Genomic DNA, 9,422 nt, shown 5'->3' on the forward strand with positions numbered 1-9,422 from the left:
GCTTGTCATTAACCTGGTATGTAGCCTTCGTATTTGATTCCTCAATGGTCAACCCTCGAGGTAGTTTGTAAGTTTTTATTTGCTGGTTCAAATTTTTAGAGTGTTGGTGTGATTTGGCTAGTGATTCGTGAAATTGGTACTGGAGTGTGTGAAGGTAAACAAATTGAGTGGTTCCCATGTTGTCTGCATTCAGTGATCAATGTTTAACTGATCCTAACCTTGTGTTTCTTGCAAGTTCTCAACCATTTACTTTATTTTGCATGTGTGTTAGCTGTGTGGTATTCATGTGTGTGCTGACCAGGCTCACTCCCGACTGTCCTCATGTAATTTGACCGAAGAATATCGAAAGAAAAATCTCTCATTTCATCAGATGGAAGTACTAAAAACCAAGGTATCTATAGGTGGTACGTAAATCAAAGATATCATAGCTTATATATTGTGTTTCACAAATGGTGATAGGTGGTACCTGTCATTTTTCAACTAGAATACAATACTGCGTTCAGCTACTAACGGTGTTCAGTAATCTAATATTAAGTACATTGTAATAAACTAATTTTTTTTTTGACAATGTAGTGATGGATGCTCTAGATGTACATAATATCGGCCTCTACAAGTTTAGTACTGATTCAGCTGACTGATCCATCTCCGGCGTCAGTCGATAGTTGAGAATAAATTCAGTAATGTTGAACCACGTAACAGCAGAAATCTGCTTCCCAAGAAACGTTATAGCTGGTCAGGAAAACACTAATTATGCAACAAAAATCAAAGGTATAATCATCTTTTGAATAAGAGTGCTGAGTTCTCTCGTGAGCTTGCAATGTTTGAAAGTTTATGGTAATTACTTGTATACTGTTAGCATTTTGTAAAGCCATATGCAAAAGTGCGTCTGTAGAAATATTATTATCAAATCAACATATTCCCCTATTTTGGCATGTTTTTATTATCTATGATTTACCATCCACCGGATTGGAAATTAAGGTAGCAATTATGGTTTTATGCCGTGACAGGTTTATGAAAAACCTGGTAGCGATTGTTAATAAAACCCATACTGTTTCATCACAGTTTTTGCAAATAAAATGTCACCGTAAGAAATATGCTATGAAAAAAAATTGGGTTTACAATGAAAGTTTTAATTAGAAAATGTTACGGTAAGTTATCAACCATGACAGGTTCACTAAGAAACTGTTAACTTAGTATAACAAACTGGGTTTCTGATCGCAGTTTTTATCAGGAAATGTTACCTTAAGTTGTCAACAATGACGGGTTTATTAATAAACTGTCACCTTATAATAATGATTCCGCACCAGTTTCTTAAAGACCTTTTGTAACAGGAGCTTTGGTGACAGTGCAAATATTTTTGAAAACTGTCACATAAGCATTTTGACAGTTTTTAACTGTCACTAAGCCCATTTTTGTACTAGTGTAGGATGACATAAGAAAAGAAAACCTTGCGCATCATCGTAATTGGGACCTAATAAGATCGAAAAATAAGTAAATGTTATCCACGTGAACAACAGTGCTCCAATATCTTGCATATGATAGTAACACATCCATTCTCCATGTTTGCTTGCCTGCTGTTGGCGCAAAAATTAATCACCCCAACAATATTCCAGATGCGTGTAAGATGATCCAATCGCCGTCGTTGGTGAAAAACTTCAAAGAATTGTTGATGAAAAGAGGTGGGGGTACCCATGAAGACACTCTAATGTTAAAATCAACAAGAGTTCTATGCAAATAAGTTGTGGGGAAAAGGAATATAAATTGTGTACCTGTTGGGTTGTATTTTAGCCTCTATTTATAGGCATAAAACCCCGATTTGATTCCATAATGACCTACATTCACAGTTATCAAGAATATCCCTTTGGATCTAAACTTATCCTAAAATATTTGCATATTTCCATGAGAATCCATATTTATCTTGTAAGAAATTTGTATATCTCGAGAGATCCATATTATCATCTCAAGATTTTGCGTATATCCCCAGATCATTTGTATTAATCTTGTTGAGATAAAATTTATCTCTACAAGATTTGAAATCATCTTGGAAGATCCTCGCCAATTTCCCAAGACTTGTATGTTTCTCAAAACGACTTCTATAATAAGCCATTTGGGCTTCCATAATAAGCCCTTTGGGTTTCCATAATAAACCCACCGGTTTCCATAATAAACCGTATTTGGGGTTTCATAATAAACCTTGTGGGTTTCCATAATAAACCCACCTGTTACCATAATTAACCATATTTTGGCTTCCATAATAAGCCATGTGGGTTTCCATAATAAACCCACCGGTTTCCATAGTAAACCGTATTTTGGCTTTCATAATAATCCATGTGCGATACGCACGTACACTATTTGATTAGGGTACAAACATCGCCCCCTTTTAATTCTCAACTTGTTGAGGAGTTTAGAAGATTAAGGATACATGCGACTGCGGCATGTACATGACTGCACGAGTGAACCATGCCACATTGTACTGCATATCTGGCATGATTTACTGCATATCCGGCATGATTTGTCCTGCAAAATATTCTCATGTTAGCTTACCATTCTTAAAAACGCGATACGTACCTGAAATTCTTCTTCCTAAATACGCAGCTTGCCAAATCCATATCCGTCCTTGCTGGGATTTATATGGAATTCCAACAGTAACTTGGCATTATAAGCCCAAGTACTGATTCATGAACCCAAATTATGTAATCCATATATTAGGAATGAACACGTTGGTTCATAACCTTAATTCGTGCCTCCATCTCCTTTCTGTGACCAGATTGAGGTAATGCTAGTGCTTCCCCTTTTTTTCATGACCACATGAGATGACGCCAGCACATTTACTCTGTGACCAGCTTGAGATGACGCTAGCACATTTATCCTGTGACCAACTTGAGATGATGCCAGTCCTTTCCAATTTCCGCGTACACCACGACAAAATCTTTCCGATGGGTTCAAACACCTTTGGAACTCCAAGAAAACTTGTTTCTTTTCAAATTCCTAGTCTGTTTTACTTGTACGCAAAATACGGATGAACTAATCTACGCAAAATCACATCTGCAGCTATCTTTCCTCCCTTGCTAGCTTCTTTGGGTAAGTGCAGCTTTGCTCTTTTCCTTTTCCTTTGGTATGATTCGTTTCTATAAAGAAGAGTCAGCTGAATTTCTTTTGAATTTGCGTATATAAAACGTCATTACCTTCTCAAGGACTCGCAGTGATCAAGGTACGAGCCATCACTCTTTCTCTCATGACTGCTTTGACTTGTATTGCATGATTTAAAAATACATGAACTAATCCTCTAATTAGTTGCTTCTTCCTTCCATTAACCTCCCTGTCCTCAGTATACATGTATCCTTTTACCAAATATTGTGATGCACTTTTTAGTTTGCCCGTCAGAAAAGAATTTATCCTTCGCTTGAGAAAACTACTTCTCAAATTGCACTTCGTTCTGTTGACGGTGGTGCAAACGACATCACCTTGCTTCTTCAATCAAGCAGCCATATATATATATATATATATATATATATATATATATATTTCCTTTTGTATGCAGCATGTCTCTACCAAACGAACCCATCGACCCTTCAGGTGCTTCAAACAATATTGGTCCTCTTAGAAATACTGCCAGAATGCGTGTGGATGGTTATAAGTGATGATGAATCTGAAGAAATCCTTCGTTCACCTCAATATACTCTAGCAACTCCGCGCCGTATGCCGTCACCCCTTCCTCGTCTCCCTGGCACTGATGACCCTTTCCTTCCTATAATGTATAAGACAAGCAGCGCTGTTATCACTCTGCCGTGAGCGATCCCGCTGTTGCTCGTGGAATTGTCAAATCGGGCATGCCGCCTGCTGACAATCACTCCTACGACTCCTTGCTATTTTCAGGGACTTTCCCTCATTCAACGAACTGGACAACTTTGTTCAGAATTCATAGCCAACCTGGAAAGGATCCGGGAGCTTGCATTGTATAATTATCAGTATGACAACGCAAGACTTAAAGATCATCTTGGTGCTCTCGAGATTAACAAATGTTGAGGTTAATTGAGCTCCGGAAGTCATGCACGGAAAGCGTGATCGTATTCGTACTTGTCTTGTACGCGCTCGGGCTCATGGGTACGTGAGGGCACGCCAATGATTCTTCCACTGATGAGGAAACATACGACCCTTCTAGAGATGACGAACCAAACGATTGTGACGAGTAGTTGATATTTTAGAAATTATTTCGTCAATCTGTAGGCTTCTTTAGGATCTTGATCTCCCACTTCCATGCTTTCGTAAATGTGCTCTTCGTTGCACTATTTAATGTTTTCTTTCGCAGATGGTGCTCCTTGCATGCACTTTTCGATCGATCAGATTTTCGATTTGCTGTCCAACTGTCACTTTATTCGTTTCCACTTTAATTGATAAACCTTCTAGTGACTTTTAGCGTGTCTGAATGAAATTAATAACTAGACTTTGATTTCAGATAATTACCTTATTTGAATGCAGGTAGCTTCTGTTCCTGACTAGGCACATTAATTGCCCAGGTATTCCGATCTTGCGTAGGCACCTTTGTTGCCGTTTTCTCCATCACTTCGGTAAGTACACCTTTGTCACACATATTTGATTGTTTCCCAGATAAACTTGCGGACATGTACTGCTTTCGCACTTCCTTGACCCATTAGGTGAAGTTGTCGGTTGTAAATAGAAACTATTTGACGCCCCCAAATGCAGCAGGAAATGGACTTCCCCAGGCGTTCGTTCAACCCAAGTCGCCCCCATTACTGAAAAACATGTCTTATATTGTTTTACTTCTTTGAACGATCTCTTCCACGTCTAGACCTCTTTGAGTGATACTCATTCTTACGATCAACCCTCTGTCTATGTTTCACATGACTTGTTCCTCCTTGTTTATCCCTCCCGGACGTATAGTAATGATCATTATTGGTGGTATAACGATCATAGTAGCAGCCGTCATCATGGTGGTCACGGCTCTGATAATCGTCCCTGGCATTCACACCTCTTCTTTCGTTACTTTGGCTACGCCGATGACGATCGTCAAGAGTTTCGTTCCACCTGCGTGTGCTGTCTTGCTCTCGGTGACGACATGATCTTTCACTTTCCGAACGAGGGATAGCTATTTCTTCAACCTCCTTTCTTTTCTCCAATGCAATTTTGAGCCGTTTGTCCTCTCTTTCAAGCTCTTGCAAACGCTCCCGTACTGTCAAGTCTATGGGAGTCACCTGTGGGCTGTTAACTTGTGCAATCCGTGGGCTACTAACTCGAGCAGCAGGTGGGACACTAGCTTGTACGCCTGGTGTGTTATTAACTTGAGTAACAGATCAGACATTGGCTTGAACAGCAGGTGGGACGTTGATTTGTGCAACTGATGGATTGTTAACTCGAGTACGCACACCTCTGTTAGCTATGTCTTATTGGCGACGTTCGTGGATGCTCGGATGCTGATCTTGAAATCCTCCTTGATGACGGAAACTTCTGATAGTGGTCGGAGGTGGTGATCCATTTATCGAAACGTTGTTCACCCTGAATCCCGGAATAGTCCTCTCATAACGAGATCGAGAAGTCGATGCCGATGATGATATTGACGTCTCTCTCCCGTCCCTTTCGTCATAGTTGTCTTGGACAACAACGCTTCTCAGAGTTCGAGCATTTGCTTGCTGATTCGGAAGATTTCCGGTGGGTACATCTACGTCCATCTCAAGCTGATTTGCTCCTGAAGCATCCATACGTTTCTCTTTTCTTTTAACTTTGCTTTTAACAACTTTGGCAGAACTTTCAGCGACTTCTTCGGATCTTCTGTACCTATGAAATGTCCGAAAACTTGACGTTCTGAAGCTTTCCGCAACTTTCAGAAAGAGTTCGCAGCTTTCTGCAACTTCAAGAAGTCGTTCAGAAACCTTCCGGAACTTTTCTGTTCGCAACATTGAGACTTTCTGCAACTTGGATCTTCTGCAATTTTTCCGTGGATGTTGTAAACTTTCAGCAACTTTTCAGAAACAGTTGCGAACATATTTTTCTTGTTCTCCAAACGCTTTTTCGAAACTCTAACTTTCAAAAACACTTGGAAAAAAAACTTTTCTCACAAGGGGAGAACGATCTTTTTCTCGATTCCCCTTAGTCGGCGCCAAAAGTTGTTGGCGCAAAAAGATTGCAAAAATTAATCACCCCAACAATCTTCGAGATGCGTGTAAGATGATCCAATCGCTGTCGTTGATGACAAACTCTGAAGAATTGTTGATGAAAAGAGGTGGGGTACCTGCAAAGACATTCCGATGCTAAAGTCAACAAGAGTTCTATGCAAGTAAGTTGTGGAGAAAATGAATAGAAATTGTGTATCTTTTGGGTTGTATTTTAGCCTCTATTTAGAGGCATAAAACCCTGATTTGATTCCATAATGACCTAGATTCACAGTTATCAAGAATATCCGTTTGGATCTAAACTTATCCTCAAATATTTGCATATTTCCATGAGAATCCATGTTTATCTTGTAAGAACTTTGTATATCTTGAGAGACCCATATTATCATCTCAAGATTTCGTGTATATCCCCATATCATTTGTATTAATCTTGTTGAGATAAAATTTATCTCTACAAGATTTGAAATCATCTTGGAAGATCCTTGTCAATTTCCCAAGACTTGTATGTTTCTCAAAATGACTTCTATAATAAGCCATTTGGGGTTCCATAAGGTGTCCATAATAAATTGTTTTTGGGCTTCCATAATAAGCCTTGTGGGTTTCCATAATAAACCCACCAGTTTTCATAATAAACGTATTTGGGCTTCCATAATAAGCCTTAAGCCTCGTGGGTTTCCATAAAAAATCGTATTTTGGCTTCCATAATAAGCCATGTGGTTTCCAAAATAAACCCATCGGTTTCTATATTAAACCGTATTTTGGCTTCCATAATAAGCCATGTGCGATACACACGTACACTATTTGAATAGAGTACAAACACCTGCTACAAATTACAAAGAGATCTTTGAGGATGAGGATGGAGATATGCTTACTGCGACCTTATATCTGATTAATAACCCAATATTTCCCGTGATTCTCTTTGGGGACTGCATATCGTTCATGTAACACATGGGTAAATAAAAAACACAATAATAACTTTTGATCTGGAAAATGTAACAAATTGATCTGGAGCCAAGTTTTGGTTTCCCAACCTGATATGGACATCTGAAACGTACCTTAGAAAGTCGTTGGTTTAGTGGTTACCCACATGGTAAACAAAATAGTAGGTTAGACTGTTAGTATGGACTGTCATCATTCCCTTGACGGGGTTTTGTTCTCCCACATTAGTCGATATTGGTTCATCTTCCCCAGCTTGCAGTATTGAGGAAGCTTCTGAGGTCGGATATGAATGTGAATAGAATTCTTATTTTTCCTTTTTATGTAACATGCTAAGCATATTTCGCTCACAGTTTAGCAATTCTTGCAGCTACCCGAAATGATCAACCACTTCGGGCATATAGTCAACCACTCATACTTTAGTTTGATCAACCACTCACTCCTGTTGGCGTAGTTATTTGGCAGACAATCATCATCTTTGAAACTCCCTTCCAAGCACCTGTCTGATCACACAAACCTCATTTGTTGCTTGTGCGGCCGCCACTTGCAAGGCTACCATCAGCACAAAAAATAATAAAACCATTCTTCAACTTTCATAATTTGCCAACCTGGAGAAACAAAGGTAAACGGTATAAAATAGAAGAGGAATTATAGTATCACGCTATCGTTCCTCTTCTCCACCTCTACTTCCGTTGCTGCAACCCTTATTGGGTACTTAAGATTGTAATCCAAGTGAGCAGATATAATCCTTTGTTGTACCATCTGACGACTTGCATACCCCCGCGACAATCTGATGAATCTCACATAAGATAAAATGTCAGAATCTTCGATTATGCATACATCAATGGATCTCTATAAAGCTATGTACATCAGATACACTTATATCCACACACTCCCTCCCATCAGGAAAATCAGAACTAAGCTAGCATTATCCCAAAGAAGAAGATCATCATATCTAGCCCTAAACATCACCCGTGCAAGAAAATGCAAGGCATAAAACTATACATTAGTCTGTAAAGTTGATAAAGCCTATATATAAGTTTCCCATTAGATAATCACAATATATCGATGAGATGCGTCATCATCTAAAAGCTTATGCATATTTACCGAACCTTGAACCCCGCGGTTTCTATTATCACCAACTAAAAACCTACATACTGGAACCTTAAACCCATGATCTCATGGTTTGAAGGTATATTTTTTACCACTAAAGACATGGAGGCGTCTATATAATTTCATAAGAAATTGTTGGAGATACTATAAAATAGTCCCACATAGCTAACTTCTTAGCCTAGATTTTAATATATAAGGTGTAGAGCCACTCCACTCATTGCCAATTGGTTTTGAGTTGGAAGCCCACACACTTCTAACATGGTATCAGAGTTAGGACCGTATGAGAGTGGAATGAGAAGTATGCCCAAAGGGCTTCCCGTCCACCCATATAGAGGTCCACGTTGTAGTGGCTTAATCTGCTCCGCCCTACACGTGGAGGGGGAGCATGTTGGAGAAACTATAAAATAGTCCCACATAGCTAACTCTTAGCCTAGAATCTTAATATATAAGGTGTGGAGCCACTCCACTCATTGCCAATTGGTTTTGAGTAAGAAGCCCACACACTTCTAACATGGTATCAGTGCTAGGCCCGTATGAGAGTGGAATGAGAAGTAGACCCAAAGGAATTCCCGTTCACCCGTACAAAGGTCCATGTTGTAGTGGCTTAATCTTATCCCCTCTACACGTGGAGGGCGAGCATGTTGGAGAAACTATAAAATAGTCCCACATAGCTAACTCCTTAGCCTAGAATCTTAATATATAAGGTGTGGAGCCACTCCACTCATTGCCAATTGGTTTTGAGTAGGAAGCCCACACACTTCTAACACAAATATTGAGAAACAATGAGGGGCGACTAAAACTTGTAGACGACGAGATTTTGTCAGCTTTAAAGAATCTAGGGCAAGACAAAGCCCTAGGTCCTGACGACTTTCAAGTCTCAGTGATAGTAAATTGCTGGGAGTTCATGAAACATGACATTATGAAGGTGGTGAGGGATTTTAATAGATGGGGAGCTATAAATTGGAGGCTCAAGTATACTTTTATCTCCCTAATACCAAAGAAAGCTTCTGTTAGAAGAAATAAAAGATCTTCGTCCCATTAGTCTAACGGGAAGCATCTATAAGGCTATCTCAAAGGCTTTAGCTGAGAGGTTGAAGCTTATGCTCCCAAAGCTTATCTCAAATCATCAAAGTGCTTTTATCAAAGGCAGGCACTGATAGTATTCTTATTGCTAACGAGTGTTTGGACTCTAGAATTAAAGCTAAAGAACCAGGGATAGTTTGCAAGATTGATCTTGAGAAGGCT

Source organism: Papaver somniferum, unplaced genomic scaffold (assembly GCF_003573695.1).
Source record: "Papaver somniferum cultivar HN1 unplaced genomic scaffold, ASM357369v1 unplaced-scaffold_114, whole genome shotgun sequence".
Lineage (NCBI taxonomy): Eukaryota > Viridiplantae > Streptophyta > Magnoliopsida > Ranunculales > Papaveraceae > Papaver > Papaver somniferum.